The 19,476-nt window shown below is 34.0% G+C and overlaps 1 protein-coding gene across 2 annotated transcripts in view; it reads right to left on the bottom strand.

Moving 5' to 3' along the window:
- Window positions 1-19,476, bottom strand: part of dpr12 (defective proboscis extension response 12) — a 225,864-nt gene that overhangs the window by 199,975 nt on the left and 6,413 nt on the right. Inside the window, exon 1 of one of the 2 annotated variants that reach the window (XM_018521758.1) lies at window positions 4,067-4,112. The exons of the other annotated variant lie outside the window; for it this stretch is intronic. The gene's annotated coding sequence lies outside the window, so the exon portion shown is untranslated. Of the gene's footprint in view, window positions 1-4,066; window positions 4,113-19,476 lie in introns of those variants that run through there. 2 annotated transcript variants of the gene reach the window in all.

Below are 19,476 nucleotides of genomic sequence, written 5' to 3'. Positions count from 1 at the left end.
TTAAAAATATACATGATCTATTCATATTTTTAGATTGTACTTTCATTTCTTCAAAAGTATTAAAGGTAAATAATACATTACTAATTCCTAATCATAAGAAAGATAGCCCCTCATAATCACGTAAGAAAGATTATCGCCACGTCGCGAAAGAAATGCCACAAATTGTAATTATCTATAAATACAGCGCGCAACGTCAACCTCAATAAAGAACAAAGTAATAACGACGGAAAACGTTTGTGCACTTTTCGCAGGTGTCATTGCTAGTGAGGTGCGCCCATTTCGAGCCAGGTGACTGCATTGCACATGCTGTCGACACATCGAGGGCTGTTATAGTCATTAGAAGATAAGTGTCTCGTTCTGTCGGTATCGATCGTCACTAGCTAGCGTACGTTACGTTTCTCGTTATGGGAAGTGAGGAACAAATAGGGGGTCATTAGAATAGCTTTTCCCTGCGTGTGTTACTACGCGCACCAAGCTTTCAGGCATATTACTCTCCTTAACTCAGGCGACCGTCTATGCAATTACGCGTCAATCCTGCAGTGGACTTGATGGAGCGATGATTTCGCGCGATAGTAAGTTTACGTTAAATTCTTTGAGTCACGATGTCATAACTTATGTAGCTCGAAATAATTTTAATGTATGTATACCCATTATGTCGATATTTTTGCATAACTGCTTTCTTTATATACAGAATATTTTAATGTGGGCATATCTTCAGAAATGAATTAAAAAATAACACAGACAGTTTATATGTCATATAAACATTTGTACTATCTAACTTTGTTTCCGAGTTACAGATGTTTTCGTGTTTCACTAATTACAAACTAAGCTTCGCATCTTCACACATTTCTATCAGTAATTAATAGTACTTTATCAGTAATTAATAGTAAACATCTTAACTTAAATTGATAGTAAATATCTGGATAGAATCAACTAGACTAACTCAGTTTGTAATGAAAATGGGAGAAACACGAAAACGTTTGTAACTCGGAAACAAGGTCATGGAAAGAACAAATGTTTATATGAACTCTTTGTGTTCCGAATTCATTTCTGAAGTTATGCTCACATGTTAAAAATATTTTATATTAAATCTGAACCTCTAAATCTGTGAACCAGTTGATAGCCCCTAATTATTCAGTGGTATTATACTTAGTACTGATAATCAGTGAAATTCAACTAAAAAGAGGAAGAATCTTTGAGCATTATATAACTAAAATACTGACATTTTCACGTTAATTTCAATCTTCCAATCTTTCGATATAATTGAATTTAAACATTAAAAAAAGGTTAGTTAGATCACATAAAGATTAACTAGGTTAAGGATCTTAAATTTAATTCACTGACTACCAGTGGCATATTTGGCACTGATATCAGTGCTTATCCACTATTCAGATTTAGAGAGTAGATATTTACGTTTAGCGATTTTTCATTAAATTATCTTATATTAAATTAAAGCTAAAATCATAAAACAAACTGCAGTAGAAAGAATGTGCGGTCATATTAATATGGCTAATTTGCATCAAGTGCAACTATATATCATATTAAATGTAATTTTAAAGTTATTAGACACAGGTCACGTAATTCTAGCATCTTGCGAATAGCTTTATGACATCTTACGACCGTATATATGTGCAAACGGGATAACTTCCCTTCTATTCGCCCCACAATTCCATAGTCTTTTATCTCCGGTGACCAGAGTGCGCCAGTTAGACGACAGAAACTGGTTACCCGCAAACTTTCTACTTAAAGCAATATTCCGAAGATCACAAAAAATATCTACCATTAGAGTTCCGCGAGTCGAGTTCCTCTTCCGAAGTCGTCAACTTTCAGAACGGAGGACGAGACGCACGCGGAAGGTGCACAATAGAAATCTTTTGTTCCAAACAATGCATATGGATACGCATAAAAGGGGATACTTTTAAGGTCGGGAATAGAAAAGGTGCCTTAGTCTATTGAGCGTTATTCAAGCTGCAAATAGCTCCTCGTAGACCGGAGTGTTTCCTTCTCGAGCATCTTCGACGTTTATCCGGGCGGTATTGCGTTTATTTTCCAATTTAGGTCAATTTGCGGCAGGCATCGATGTCTGCCTTGGCACACCGATATAACGCGCCTTGACGCATACATTATGTTACTAACCGGCAACCGCCTAACAATGTTGTAGTTTTGAAAAATTGCCACTGGGAGTTGGTGCGACACGTAATTTAACGCATGAAGTCGCCGCCGTTGACTCACTCGCTCTCTCCCTCCTTCTCTTTCGTTGTAACGAGATAAAATTCTATCTTGCGGGTACAAAGTTTTACCTCGGTGCGTTTGGACACATATCGCGTTAATAGGAAAACATGTCGCAATAAATTCATGTGATCGCTTTTCACCGAGAACGGTTAGAAAAATGGATGAAATTATTATTTCTATTTTCTATTGTCTTATTAACAATTAACTTCGTAAAATCACACGAATATTATATATAATATAATTGTAGAAAATTATTTTATATAGTACTTCTTCCTTCATATATATTGATAAAAAATATCTGACGTCGACTAATTCCACACAGGGTTTATCAAGTAAACTGATATAATTATGTCACATGATATGTACAGAATGCCATTTTGATTTTAACACTGAATTTTTAACATAATAATTACATATTTGAAAAAATTGTTAACATAATTAAAGAATATTAATTAATTACTTGTTGGGTAGATGAGCTCACAAAAGTCGTGCACGACACAAATTAAATGATAAGCGGACGGTTCATATAAGTTACACACACATATACATACGTGTGTATTTATTCATGTATGCAATACAATCAATAATAATGCGAAGAATAGAGGAATATGCCGCGACTGTATATCAAAGAGCTTAATTTCGAGATCGCGAACTGAAGTTTTCCTCGGTTTTGTCATCGCACGATTTGCCGCATCCCTACAATCTCTATATCGTGGTTCTCGTTGTCGCATAGCTTCTTGTGATCTATGAATCAACAAGATTCAGATGATTTCGAAACGACCGTCATCGCATGATCATCGAGAAGGAAGAGATGAATTCAAGCCTTGACTGTGATGCAGTAATTTTCCATTCTCGTCGCAAACTTACGAATACGTATACGAATCTGAAGCCGAAAACACAATGGAAAGCACAGGCAATAGGACAGGAAATAACAAATTTCAACCTATCAGAAACCATGTATACTAAAATCACAGATCTCTATACTAGTACTAGATCGCTAACTAAAATATTGTAAATGGCCGAATATCCGGTTGAGTTTATTCAATGGCCGCTCCAATCATTTTGCCCATACGTACACAATACATACACACATCGTATACATATATAACACGTATACTGTCGCCGTTATTAAATCGACTCAGAAGTTAGCGATCTAATACTAGTATAGATATCTATGACTAGAATGGACACTTTCTGGCTGAAATCTTTTATTCTCTATTCCTATATCTTCCCATTGTCTATACATTAAATAAATGTACTAAAAAATAAATAAAGATATTCGTTGTTATCAACCATTATATGTTGTGACTCATTATATATACAAAACATTACTTATATTATTTCATTATCTTTCCCGATTAACAACGCAGCATCTAACAACACCTTTCGACACTTTTCGTTTTGTTAATATCGTTTTACGACTTAGTAATAATTAGCGACTGCAGGGGTGTCTGGCAAACTAATACACATATTTTTCAATTTATTACACGAGAAATTCATTACACGAGTAGCGCTTCGCGCTTAATTAAATTCCGCAAACGGGCAAACGTCGTGCAAAAAATTTGTCCGCTTCTAGATGAATGATTAGAATTTGATAAAGAGAGCGTACTTTCGAATTATCATACAGATAATAATATCATGTCTTTTCGCGAATCTTCTGAAGCCTTTTTGTTTGTGCTCTGTTGAGAAGGGAGATGCAAAATGTCCTACATCCATCTGCATGAAGCGTATCATCTTATGTGCGAGCCACATGCATGTATATATGTGTGTGCGCATGCACACAAGTATATGTACATGGAAATACATAAACGCGCATATATCTGTACGTACTCACGAGGACCGTCTTCTCGTCGTAAATCTCGCTGCGAAATCATAATGCAGAAAATGCACCGAGAGGATTACGATCTTATTTGTCGCTCGCGAAAGCAGTTCTAAGTTTGAAAGAAAGGGTTCCTCGTAAACCTTCGAAATTAACGTCTATGACTCGGCTGTGTCTATACGTTCGGTGTTTTATCATCTAAAGCAGGAATGAAGTGACGAAAGGAAGAAGAGAAACGCATATATTCTCACCGGATGCGAAAGACGTGTATATATTTCCGGATAGTTAAATTCGGATTGAAGATTGCGTGATAAATAGAACGTGGTTAAATTCAAAAGTCTTCAAATCGATAATCGACGGGACGCACTTTTTAATTCTTATTGCTGCAAAGTAAAACAGCCGGCCAGCACTTTACACGAGATTTCCATAGTTATTCCGTGAATAGCTTTTAATTACTGCCAAACGTGAATTCGATATGAAACTTAATCCGCTAACATTTAATTCCCTAATTTAAGAATTCATTTGTTAAAATGGTACTGAACGTTGTCTGTGGCATTTAAAAATGCCAATGTTTAAAAATAGTATTCGGAAGATTTTCTAGAAGCAAGAAAGTTAAATAAATAAATTTATTTATTAGTAAAAATACTTAGTCATAACAGAATTTAAGTTTATAATTAAAAACAAAATTATTACTTTTTATTAAATCTATTTTATCAAAATATACTGCTTCGCTTCGTTATAAGATTTATCAGAATATCTGATTTGACCTAATACTTATTTCTAAAAATACAAAATACGTGATGTCAGCGTAACCGTCAGAATAGCAACGTGCTTTCATTTAATACAGAAACGAAAACGAAGGCGCCAGCAATATCGCTCCTAAGGGCGCCGTCTAGATCGAGAGTTTATTGCCGCACGAAAATCTCGAGGCGGCAATCTCGAGATCGGCGTCCTTTATCACGTGAGCTTTTTGACAAACCCCCGCAGAAAGGAACTCCGAGTTTTAGCTAGTGGTGTGGCTCGTGGTGGAAACGTGATGTGAATTCGCGACCGGGGTGTCCGTTACGCGGGGACGCTCGTTCGTTCCGTTCATGTTTGCCAATTAAGACGGAAACCGGTAATTGGCGGGTCATCGATTGATTACGCAGCGACCGAATTAAACAAAGGGCCTCGTCCCTTTGCGCGAACATATATGTGCAGACGTGTTTGCACCGACGTAAATCTGCGCCACACAGATCACCGCTTGAGGGCAAATTGACGAACAAAGATATAACGTTGATATAAGAAGATTTGTAATATCATTATTGTCGAGAAGGGATTCGCGATATGTGTAGCAGATTCACATAGAAAGAACGATTTTGCTGAAATATCTAAAAATTTAGCTATATACAGATCTGAAAATAATTTCGTTGGAAAAATATATTTATTCAGAAAAATATTTATTTAGAAAACTTAAATATGATGAGCAATGCTACAAAAAATTTTGATATTTTAGCAACTAGTTCGAGCGTTTTACATAATTATTTTAATAGTCCAACAAAATTGTTTTCATCTGTATCTATAGCTCAATTTTTAGATACACTTAAGTAAAATCGTTCTTTCCGTTTTATTAACTTGCTATTACTGTCTTTTGCGCACATAACTAAGATCAGTCTTTGTAGGAAAGGACATAAATAATATCTTTACAAACATAACAAAGAAATTATTTCTGTTTCAAAGAGGCATTGTGTGTCAAACTTGAAAATAATATTTTTTAAGATAACAAATCGACTGTTTAGGATTCGAGTTCGTATAAATTCTAGACTTTAAGCCGCAGTCTCATGGGGGCCTGCGCTACAAAATAAGCCTATTGTAAGAGATGTAGCACTATGCGATTAAATTATGTTGTACCGTGGATTTACCACGTATAGTTATGCAGCTGAGTACGTACTTAAAGTACGTTAAGATAATTAATAGTTGGTCAGAACTGTTCATTGATTTTATCGATTTGATGGGTGTTTTGCTCCATGTATAATATAAGTTTAAAACGTATAAAACATAGTTTCTTACATATTGCACTGATTATGAGAAAGAAGTCATTACAGTTAACATAATTTAACTAAAGTAAAACCGGATCCTATATGGTCTACTTATAAGATTTGTGACTTTTTCTAATTTTTTGCTGAGTCCAACATGAAAACTGATAGATTCAAAAGATAAAACATTTTTGAACATTAAAAAATATATAACACGTTTTTAAATATTTATATAGGTGAAGATTGTAAGAAAAAGTATCTAGGTCATATTGGGTATATGAACCAAAGTAGATATACCTCTGTATGTTTACCTCTTTTTCGTAAAAAAATATTACAAAAATGGAAAATAAAGTGATCCACAATGTTACTTTTATAAGGTTATAAGTCTATTAGCGTATTGACGTGTTTATTGGTACGTAAGAATGCATAAAGAATTATTTTCCAAACAACTGACCTATCTGATTATTTACTTATCCATTTGTCTATTTATTTTTACGATATTTAGTAAGTAAATTAGAATCCATAGTTGGAGGAACAAAAGCATTAAAAAAAAAACGTAATAATCAATGCGTGCAAGTACACTCAGTATGCCTAGATATTATTGATTTTACCTTACAAAGAGTTTCCTCTCTTTGATTATAACGAAAATATAAACCAAATACAGTGTTGTAAAGTGTTGTAAATACAGAGCTACAATAAAATGATCGACGGAAATTAATAACCACCTTTTAGTAGTGATAGAAAGCAATTACCTCCGATTACATCACGTTCTGCATTTTGCCTCACTGACAATAACAGAATAAACAAATTGAGCAATAAACTGATGCAATCGAGTCAAACAGACAACCAACACGACTTAACTAGTGTTATCTTGTTTAAATTCACCATGTAATTATCCGCAAACAGTGAATAAGGCATAGAATACTAGGCCATACAGAGTCCGATTACCTTATAATTTATAGTCATTCGGTCAATTATATATTTTTTAAACTATATAATTGTTACTCCTATAACATTACATATAGAATGGAGCTCCTTGTTATAATTATTTTATGCAATTATGAACAAGCACTTTGCTCTCGACATAAATTTGGTATCTTTCTTTTCTCACCTCTCTCTCTCTCTCTCTTTCTCTCCCTCTCTCCCTCTCTCTCACACGAATTATACTAATAGTAGACAATAAAAACATGGTGTAAACATGATTTATGAATGCAAAAACTAGTCACGCGTACGATATTAATGCTGAACAAGAATTCAAATCTATTTGAAACCATTTTTCTGCCTGTCGTTCCTTATTAGCTTATAAATTTATGGCAGAAGATTTATGAACCGCACGCTCGTTAGATGAAAACACTTTACGTAATAATCACAAATAAATGTTAATAAAAAAGTTTGTTGCAGTTCGTCGCATTTGTGCACGAATTTACAAAAACCTAAAATTTATATTTTTAGATCGATTACTTTAATCAACATTAGAATGAAATAAAAATTATTCGTATTTAATGCTTAGCATTAAATGCATATAATAAGCCTTATCAATTAATTAAAGTGTTTCATAGTCTGTTTTTATTATTTATTCGCGTTACTATATATTGTGTTGAAATCGATTGTTGATATATAACGTTAGCACAATAACGTTACACCAAAATAATGTTACACAAAAATAAAATTTTCATCTGTAATCCAATAAATATCACGGTTCGAAGGTACTAATGCGAACAACGTTGCCGAACATTATTTGGCTTTATAACTCGATCGCACTTTCTTCAGTCCATTGATATCGTCGAAAAAAGTGCATTAAATACCTGCATTTGGCACAATGACAAAAGCTCCCGTATTCACAATGCACGTAAACTGAGAACTATTGTCCCAGTGCCAAGTGCAGGTGCGACAGGAGTCTCTCGTTCTCGCGCATGTATGTCGTGTATCTTGCGGCTACCACGACTCAACTATGAGACACGATTGACCTTGTCGACGTGATGATGACGTAGACTACGGGCCTGTAATAGTTTTCGTCGACGCTTAAAGAGTCGGATTGTTCATTCGCGTCCAATAAGAAGTAGGACAGAACTGAAACGCTGCTTATACGATCACGATTACCGTATACTCGTCTAGAGTTGTTGCGGGCTGGTTTAGCACGTTAACTGTCGGTGGAAGCTACATGCAACTCGCTTGTTTCCGTTTAATGCGCCTTGAGATGCAACGTCCGGCGCTACGTATGCCACACAAAGCCCGCTGCGAGCATCACGGTTGCGGTTGTACACTTCCACATATCACGTGTACCGAGCGACGAAAGATCATTTATTCTCATGAAAAGATGATGCACTGAAGATTTATTTCCGCGCACCATCGCGAACATTTATTATTTTATGTGATAAGGAAAGGTGTAAGTGTGTATACAAGGCAAATACATAGAAGAACATAAAGTAGTATTAAGTGAAATAGACTGAGAAATCTTTAAATACAACCAAGAGAAAAGAATGCCATTTTCGGTCAAAGTGGGTCTTGGTGTTTAGTAATATTCACATATATAGAATATATAGATATATAATACAAATACAATTATCAGTTCTATAGACTGTGCGCCGATTCGGAAGCAATTAATTTAATTGTGAGATTATTATTTTAGTTCATGATTGTGTTTCAAATCCGACAAACCGAATTGGGGCACAGTTTATAGAATTGATAATTGTATTTGTATATTCACATATGAATATTACTAACAATAAGCATCAAGACTCGCTTTGATCGAAAATGGTATTCTTTTCTCTTATTTGTGTTTAATCACATTTCTCGGTCTATTTCATTTAATATTATTTATCTCACGACGCCTGAAAAGGACATTCTTCCATACACACACACGCACACGCGCGCGCGCGCGCGCACACACACACACACACATATACTGATTATTGTGATTAATATTATCATCTGCCTCGGTGGTCGAATTGGGAGAACGCCCGCATGAAATTCGGGAGATCCGGGTTTGAATTACGGCTAATGTTTTTTTCACAATAAGTTATTTTCAGATTTTTAGATGCTAGTCAGCATTATTATTAAATCAACAAGCAATTAATTTAATTATAAAATTATTATTTTAAATTCACATGATTATGTTTCGAGCCTGACAAACTGAATCGGCGCATAGTCTATAGATTATAGAATAGTATATAATTCGGATTTGTGTATTTACAGTATAAAATTTTTAATATTTTACATCATAATAACGAGTTGTTTATGCAATATGTAATTTTTAAAGTCAATCCAGTTAGTTACATAAAAATTGAAAAATAATAAAGATATTCAGAAAACAGTTTTCGAAACTTATGTTTAAAATAATTAATAAAATGCGTTTGTCTATTATTCCATTACTATTCCGTTCTATTAAATTATCTATTTTAATAAATTGATGATACACATATGATATTATACAAAATAATAATTTATGAAGATAGAATTTCAATAAAAAGAAATTTAATAAATACGATATACCATATACTTTTTATATATATTTAGTCATTATAATTATTTAACAATAAAATAAATCTTTTTTTAGCACAAAATTATTTTATGATAAAGTATATCTATTATTACCAAGCGTTTAAACGTGGAACATTAAAGGATTACGAACATGATTCTTCTCAATCTACTTTATGAGAGACTTGAGCTTACTATCTTACCAAGTATGTCTATCCGATCCGCTTACATGTTCTTCTCATCTTAATTGCATTTAATTGTTAGATGGTTTAAATTTGACTTAAAATCAATCGTTAAAAAGGATTAATCTCAAATTGCTTATTTAATAGATTAGAATTGTAAACATACATCTCGTTGACAGAGTATTTTACCTTTCACATCCTGATTTCCACATAAAGAATTTAGACTTCATTGTTAAAATTTTACTACATAATGACTATCTGTTGGAATTTATTTTTAAAACAATGAGTGAGAGAATAAAAATATTAATAAAAAGGTTCAAATTAATGATAAAAAGACATATTAGTAACCCACAAAAAGAAAAAGTGAAATGGTTTTCCATTCGATTTATAGAAGGGATTTCCAACAAATTCCAAAATTTTGTTAATGGTCTTTGTCATAGAGTTTCTTTTTTAGCTTAAACAAATTAAAACAATACATAAAAGTCCACAAAGATCCTTTACCTAAAATGATGAAAAGGAATGTTGTTTACAGAATCAATTGTTCTGATTGTGATGCATCCTATGTGGAGCAGACAGATAAAAAATTAAAAACTAGAATATTAGAACACAAAAAAAAAAACATTAATATAGCAACATCTTCTTATACGGTTATTACAGAACATAGGTTGCATCATGGTCATAACTTTGATTGGGAGAATGTTGAGATTCTGGATGTGGAAGGTTTTTATAATAAACGTATAACATCGGAAATGTTACATATTAATAGACAGACTAATAATTTAAATTTGCAAACGGACACTGAAGCCTTAAGTAACGCTTATATAGAAATTCTCAATAAAGTATAGATGTTATTGTTGTTCGACCGCTATATTACATGCGTGTGTTTTATAATGTATGAAGCGTTTATACAGTCTGGTCGTGATGTAGATATGCTCCAATTTCAATCGAGAAATTGAAAATTTCAAAATTGCGATGTTTTTGTGTTTTCTCTATTACGTTACATCATTTTTTGTTGCGACATACTTGATTTCGTGAGGTGAGTAAGTAATATTCTGTTATTCTCTTCTTATTGAATTTCTTTCCACGGTTTAAATTTTGGCCTGAGTCTTTTATCGCCACTCAGCCTAGTAACTGTGTTGGACAACTTGCTCATGGCTTCACGAATATTTAGTAATCGCACACATTGGAAATAGAGAATATGAAAGTTTTGATTGCGATTCATTTATTGCTGTACTAATCAATGCTGTATTGCTGAAGATGACTCAAACAGGAGTCGAAACGTACGAAATTATATGGTATTGTTAATGTAATATTTTCTCGAAATTTTAATAACCAGAGAGGTTGACTTCTATAGCCTTTTTCTGATTGATATAATTATTCTGGTAAAAATAAAAATTCTAGTAGATTTTACCAGAAATATTGTATCAACCAGAATTCCGGTTACCTATCTCAACTAGAATTATAATTTTAACCAGAAAATTCTGATTCGTCCATTTTCAATCAGAAATTTTTTTCAGTATAGTTAAGATAAAAATATTTTACTTTACTACAAAAAAAATTTGGTAGTTGATTTCTTGTCAGCAACTTTGCAAACGATTTCCATACCGGATATTAATCCCAAGTATTTGCTAAAATAAAATTTTCTTGAAAATACGATGCTGTTTTCATATGAGAAGGAACCTCGGCATATCGCAGAGTAAAGTATCGTAAAGTAGCAGAAGAATTTGTAAAGTAAAAAAAAGACGCTCGAAGAGCTTTGGGTTCCTTTCCTAAGACTTTAGAGAGATCGGAACGCGATGCTCTCGTACGACACAGGCGGGAAAAATAGGATAATGCACGACGAAGTTCCGGAGGAATAAAAAGATAGGTAAGAATCGCGCCTCTTTTGGGGATGGAGAAGCGAAGGAAACTTTCAGTGCACGTCGATAGTCGGTAGATAAGGACGGAACATCGAAATTTATGGCGTGACAAGATAGCAACACCCACAAATCCGCGGCGTATGATGCCATTCAGGAAGACGAAAAATCGGTGGGGGAGATCCTATTTACGAAAACATTACGCATTCTTTCGTCGCCAGCAAAACACTTAGATACCCACCTTCCACGTATGAGATTTATTACCTCAGCCTTTCCGCTTGTATTTCTGATTATTATTGCCTAAAATTGTGGATGTAGATACATCGATCGATATTCACTAATTGACTGGAGGCGGTGTAAGATTCACTATCGCGGATGACTATTCAAATACATTGTTGTCAGGACAATTGTGTTCGAATGCATCACTGCGATCTATCGCGAACACGTAACGTGAAGTGCAACGAACTGTCTGAACGGTCGACCGGCTAGAATATAAAGCAGCCTGAGCTACAACCACTGCTGTAAATGGCGATGGTTATTGCTACTTTCCTGCTATCATGCCTCTATGATTTGTTTGGGCATAGCACTTTAGGCCAGAAGCGAACGAAACTTTTCTGGCATACTATGTGATCGACGACTACGCCACGAAAATTATATTTCGTGTGAGAAATATAATAACATTGCATCTAAAGTTGAAACGCCACGATGATCGTTACTTATCGTCTTTTGGTAAATAAAAAGCAAACGAAATCCGTTATTTCTGGACTTGTCCCGTGACAATCCAAAAGTTTCTCAATAATCTAATTAAATCAATTTTAAAAATATTTGTGATATGTCAATACACGAAAGATACAATTGCATTTTATCGAAATTGGATAATGAAATTAGAACTATCAATCTCAAATATATTCTAAATATACTCATACTGCGAGAGAAAGAAAGAAAAAAAGAGAGGAGAGAGAGAGAGAGAGAGAGAGAGAGAGAGAGAGAGAGAGAGAACGGAGTGGGAATTATTCATCTCATTTAATATGGAGTATCGGATATTCAATATCCTGTCTTCTAGTTGATTTGATGAACGGTTCTTAATCGATTATTTGCGATACTAAATTTCGCACGACCGCACTGCAGCTGGCTGCAGTAGGAAACGTTCTTTGGGAATATTCGTTATCGTTATCAGATCGTGTCGTGATATTTTACGATTTCTACCGTGTGGAGTATGTACATCATATTTATCGGTTACGGTATGAATTGTAAAATTCACATTGGCTCGGCCATTGCTAACGCCGGCTGTTAGTGGCATTGTTACGGCTTGTTCGATATATCCGGCGCTCGCGGAAATTTTTGGTTGGCGAAAAATTTATCGGGCTACTTCTTGCGCGCAATGCCGTGAAAAGATTCACAGGTGTAAACGCGTGTACTAAACCATAGATGCGGAGAATATTGGGAAACGTATTACACTTTTGTGCCGGGAGTGTCTGAGCTGGTCTTGCGCAATGGTGTACACCGAAGCGGAACTTATCCGCGATCGATCGCGTCGTTGAAACTAGAGTTTAAACTATAACGGGTTATACTGACGACAAAAATTGAATATCAAATAATAGTGCACACTGAAAAACGAATCCTATTAGAGCCATCAAATGCTGAGTGAAATAATTTCAAATAAATGTTCAGGTAATACAACCGAACACAATTTTACTTTCACAAATTTTAATAAGTATTACCGTTGGGGGGGGGGGTAGTATCATTTAGTAAAATCCATTAAATATATATACAATTATATATACAAGTGAAACTATATTTAATTATATCATCTGGACATTTGGATAAAATTATTTCACTCAACATTTGATAACTATAACCGGACTCTTTTTTTTTCAGTTCAGCAAATAATGATACATATATGCCTACATTATTGTATATGAACTCCCCAGTGACATTAAAGTATCAAACGGATTTAGGAATGATAATACGCATTATACAGCTTATACGCAGATCTGTGAGTAGATTATAAATATAACTTATTCATACTCTCTCTATTGAATCAAATACACTGTTAAAAGTGCATCAGTAATTATACATTATATGATATTATCTGATATTTTTACAATGAAATAATATACAAAACAATATTTATGTTAACGTAGAATAATTAATTACCATGGAGAAGCAACTAACTTTTAAAAAAATTTATTTGTACCTCAAATTTCAATTATCAACGTGCGCGCGATAATCATATTATTAAAATTATATATTACCATATTATTATAAAATTCAATATCATATTGAAATTGTATTGTCTTATGTTTTTGATTTGTTTGCTACAGAAATCTTTTTGAAAAACTTATGCTTAATATATCAAATAAACATTACACAATGTCCTTCCAGATTATAAATTAGATTATAAATTTTCCCGAAATAACTTGTGTTTGCTATTGTTTCACAATTACCGTTGCGAATACAAAACACGGTACTTCAATGGCAATTTTCCTGTGGGACCCATATGGTGTCAAACTATTTTCTATGTTGTTTGAACGAGAGGGTACGTATTCACAGCTGCAATGGCATTTGCAAATTCATGTACGACTCGCCAATAAAGAAGACGAAAAACGTGAGCGATACTAGAACGAGGCAAAATTGCACTCTCAGAAAGAGAGGCGTTCAGGAAGAATTATGACACAGTTGCGTATCAGACAATTGTGAAAACGATTTGCTTAATATCGATTAACAATATTCTGATATTTATAAGCGAAATACACGACCCTTTTTTAGCGAAAACATTTTTAATACAATACTCGTTTATTAGAGAGCATTTCGCTTTTATACATTGTTATTTTCCCTTTTCTTCTCGATATCTATATTAAAACATCTTTTATAAAGGCTTATAATTTAATTAAGAGTGTCATAAAAGACAATAACGCTTGAAAATCCTCGAGCACATCGAATATTGTCACATTACCTCTTAGCAAATTCTCCCTGATTAAAAAAAAAATTCTCCCTATTATTAGAAAATAATACGATAGATTATATTCGAACCAGCAAGGTTAGTTTTGTGAGACATAATTTAGCAATTTTTCATTAAATGAAATATATTTACATATATTTTAGAATCACAGAGACACTATCACACATGATATGTAAATACAGATAGTATACTCTGTATTTATATGCCATTCTTAATGATAAGTGCTGCAATATCTGATTCCAAACATTCATCTAATATGAAAATCATATATATACAATATGCATATAAGGGGAAATGCAGAGAGAGAGAGAGAGAGAGAGAGAGAGATGTAAATATAAACATATACCTGAAAGAAATTAAAGAATAGATGCATTTTTCTTTACGTTTAAAATTATTTATGAGCTAGTTGTTTACGACTACAAGATTAAACTGTTAGTCAAAGTAGTATCGCCTTGAAATATTAATACTTCAATCTTCAGGTAACGGAGAGGCTGCGTTTACTACATACAAGTGTTGTAAAATTATCTACTTTTATTTAAATTATTTGATTAATTTCATTTTAACAACTGATCAATTTTCTTTTAATAGAAAGTCGATTTCCATCTTTTTTCACAAATTTAAAATAGTAAATTTACATATTTATAATAAAACTCAATCTGAAGTTCAAATTATACTAAAAATAGCTTAAACAATAATCTCTCTCTAAAAAAAAAAATATCGTTTTATCTGTTATTATTTCTAAATCTCAATTCAACTAAACTTTATTAATTTCAGATTGTTATAAAAATTATTAAGGCATATCGTTAGCACGAATTCTATTGCAAATTATAGAAAAAAATATCTAAATGTGAAATGATTATTCTAGCATAACCCTCGTATAAACCTATATATCTATGTGCGGTACTTTGTATGCGTCGTGACTTGAATAGCCGTTAGCCGTCATCTGTTAAGAACACGTAAAGGAGCCGCAGGAACAAGCGATTTATCACTGCAGTCATTCGTAACGAGGCTAGCCGATATGCTAATAGAATGATAAGTTAAGAGAACATACCCACCGTCCAAACCTCCCACTGCCCTCTTTACTGGTCGAAAGAGATACGTCGCGTGGTGGACGGTAATCCGCTAATGTCCAAGCGATGTGTGCCATGTGTACAGATAATTTATACGCGTGAGCACATATACACACGCACGAGCGTGCACGGAAACCGGTAATGGCATCAATCACTTGTTACAACCAATCAACCGTACGTTTCGTTATCCCAAACCGATGCGACACGATGCATTCCCGCCCATTTCCAGTAAATCGCATTTAATACGCGCTATATGTGCTTGTCGTGCCGTTCGAGATTACGCTGACAGGAAATTACATCGTAGCGTTCCTCGCATTCGTTCGCGAAGAAAGGGATGCGGTAGCGAATCCTACCACACGAGCTTTTCCCACCGATTCTCATCAGCTCGAATCGTCATTTCCACACGCGCAGCGCCGCTCTGCTGGCTACCTCGTACCGACGACATGCTCGTGGCGTGCGAGCCGCTGTCACACATTCTCGACGGAACAAGACAAATTTTTCCTACTATGCTCCGCACGAATTTGGTTTGCCATTGTTCTCTATGGAGACACATCGTATGGTCGAACAGGTGAATTTTGTTCGCAAAGAGTACACTGTTAAAAATGTCATGAAATTTAATATACTTTTACATTACACGACTTGAACTTAATATCATTTCATGATATTACGTTAAATTTAATGTATTTATAACTGAAAAGTATATTTGTGTACATGTACATGAAATTTAATGTACTTTTTATAAAATTTTATGAAAAGTACATTAAATATTATAAATTTAATGTACACGTTCATTACAATTAAGTAACTACTGTAACTTAATTTTCTATTTTCAGTTAAATCATTCATTACTTTTAATTTCGTTCATAACCACGAGCTTCATTTACATGTAAAGGAAGCTCGTAGTTACATTTCTAACAGGGTACCACGTTTTTCTCCTCGATTACGTAATTTCTAGGTAAACAAAGGATGGTTGTCAGTAAAGGCGATCAGCAAACGCTGGGAGTGTTTTTTATACCTTAAACTCGCAGAATACACTATAGAAGCAATTTAATGAAAAGTACTTTGCGATTAACACGATATATGTACACACACACATACATATGAACATATATAATATATATAAACATATGCACCGAGAAAAATGGTCTGGTTGGAGTAAATACAGAGTAATTCTGGTGGAAAATGGAATCGAACCAGAATTGTCTTAGAAATCTACAAGATTGAAGAACTAGAATTCCGATTTATATAATTAATTATTCTGGTAAAAATAAGAATTCTAGATTTTACCAGAAATATCAACCAGAATTCCGATTACCTCAACTAGAATTCTAACAAATTTAACCAGAGAGAGAGAGAGAGAGAGAAAGAAAATTCTAATTCGTCCATTTTCAACCGGAAATTTTTTCAGGGTGTATATCACATGTGCGCGAGTCAGTACATAAATCTCCGATTTCTCCGAATTTATTTTCTTTAAGAGTGGATCAAACTTTTTTTTCCATTAGCTTTTATGAAAGTTTCACGGAGCTACGCGACCATTTGTTAGCATACATGACGATCAAGTGTTTTCAATGGCCATCTATTGCGATAGCTTTTCATTTAGTTTCTGTTGAATATATATACTTCAGTATATAATATATAGAGATAAAAACAACGGCAAGAAATGGCAATGGAAAAAGAATACCTCGAGACGAGGAATACAACAGAAAGATAAAGAAACGCGATGTTTCTTCCGTGAAAACGGGTAAAAAGAGCGCGACGGGATGGAAAATATGGTCCAACGGATACAAGAGAGGAAGAAACGTTAATATCACCGGTCGGAGAGTTCCTGGTATTTGTATCACTTACAATTTACATTGAACACCCGATATAAAGAACGCTTGCTCTCCGCTGGAGCGTTCTAAACGATCCGACGTGATTAAAAAGTCGGAGCTCTTCCCACACCGGCTGGTATCAACACTAGACTAGACTCTGAATAATTCAATAAACACGCGTTAATTCACATATATACGCTATAGCATGACTACCCGTTTTCCCATGTGTGCATCCCCGGAAGAGAGACTAAAACTTTAAATTGTTAATCCTACAATGTTGACCAAATTGCATTTATTGGATGCTTCGGGAAACGTACGAATAAATATTTAAATATATTTCTCGAATTTAAATATATTTTATTTATTTTAACTATATATTCTGCGATTTCTTCGGTTACAAGATGCCTGGATTACTTGTCATGTTAGCGCATAAAATTGAGAAATTTTTTGTGATATTTCGACAAAATCAATTAGATATATTTTATTGTGTGTTTACTACATACTTTTATTTTGTATTAAAAAATATATGGCAAATAATAGAGAGAGAAGCGGAAAGGGGAGAGAGATAGCGAGAAAGGAATTCTTATAATTGAGAAGATGGACGGAATAAAGGCGCAATTATAAAATCTTGATATTAATAAAAATTAAAATAACTCGCTACTTTTTTATTACACACAAACAGAGTACAGAATCAAATGAATTTATGAAATGTCTTTAAGAAGTTACATACAATACTTTTCTATTACAATCAATATTACATGAAAAAGCTAATTGCCGGGAAAAGTAGAATTGTGCCTTTATTCCGCCCATCCCCTCAATTATTATCGCATAATTTTACAAAAATATTAAGTTATAATTTCCCGATATTTATGTTTTCATAAAAAATGTCGATGAATAAAACATATAGATTAACGAACACGTTGGATAAGTTATAATACAAAAGAATGTTATCAGGCTTCGTCGAAATAGAACATGAATAATTATAAGTATAAATCATTTATAAGTAATTACAATCCACCCTATCCGATCGGATATCAAATTTGTTTTAATTAATTTACATTCACGCACAAACACACAGACGAACTCCGGATTTCGGAACGGAGCGAACTCTCAGTGATTAACTGGCGTTACAAGTGATGCGCGTTGATTCACGAACAATGAATCATTTATGTCAAGCTGTAGGGACAACTGTACCTTCGAAACATGAAGATTTGAATATGTTAATACAGAGAAGCGCTTGCTTGGTTGCAAATTATATCGTCGTCCCGAGACGTCACGCGAACCGATGACGTCGACGTCCTCGTTTGCGTCGACAGTCTTAACGTCACAGATTCAACCGACAGAAATGTCAGCTATAATATAATATCCATTCACCATTCGTAATGACTTGCATGGTGTAGCACGAACGATTCTGAGCGCTGCTGTAACGGTCGTTTGAATGATTCGTATTCGCATGTCGTTCTGCGTGAAATTCCAGACGAAATGAGTTTCCACGAATTCACGATTGTCCCGTGTTAACTCACGCACATCGATCCATTAATAGCTGACATGACTGAAATTACTGGAACTTTTAATTGTTAATCGTGTCTCATTGTACGATTTCGATTTATCTCCTGACCTATACTGCCGCACACAAATTAATGCTTAATTTTATTTGATCGGATCTATTTTGAGTACATCAAATGGCAAAAGTTGAAGTAATCGCGTAATACAGAAATAAATAAAATGCTTTAGTATAGTTATTATTGTATAAAGTGATACTATAAAGTCATATTATAAAACTATACTGAGAGAAAGGATTTTGTTAATTTAGCAAGCCACCAGTACCTTTAACCAGTGATCGGTAAATATGTAACAACAAATTATGTTGTTGTGATTGCTGCTAGTCTGCTATACCAACCAATTATTAGTAACAGAAACAAACTATGTAGAATCTAACTTATCTTTTGGATAGACTTTAGCTCGTTTACGTAGAATTCGTAGATGATCGTGGAGTCTTAAGTTGTAGGAAACCGACCAAGCACAATCAAATATAGGGAGAATACTTGACTA

The sequence above is a fragment of the Trachymyrmex cornetzi genome, unplaced genomic scaffold (genome assembly GCF_001594075.2).
Source record: "Trachymyrmex cornetzi isolate Tcor2-1 unplaced genomic scaffold, Tcor1.1 scaffold99, whole genome shotgun sequence".
In the NCBI taxonomy this organism is placed as follows: domain Eukaryota; kingdom Metazoa; phylum Arthropoda; class Insecta; order Hymenoptera; family Formicidae; genus Trachymyrmex; species Trachymyrmex cornetzi.
Note: the sequence above shows the minus strand (reverse complement) of the source record. Positions and strands in the feature narration are given on the sequence as shown.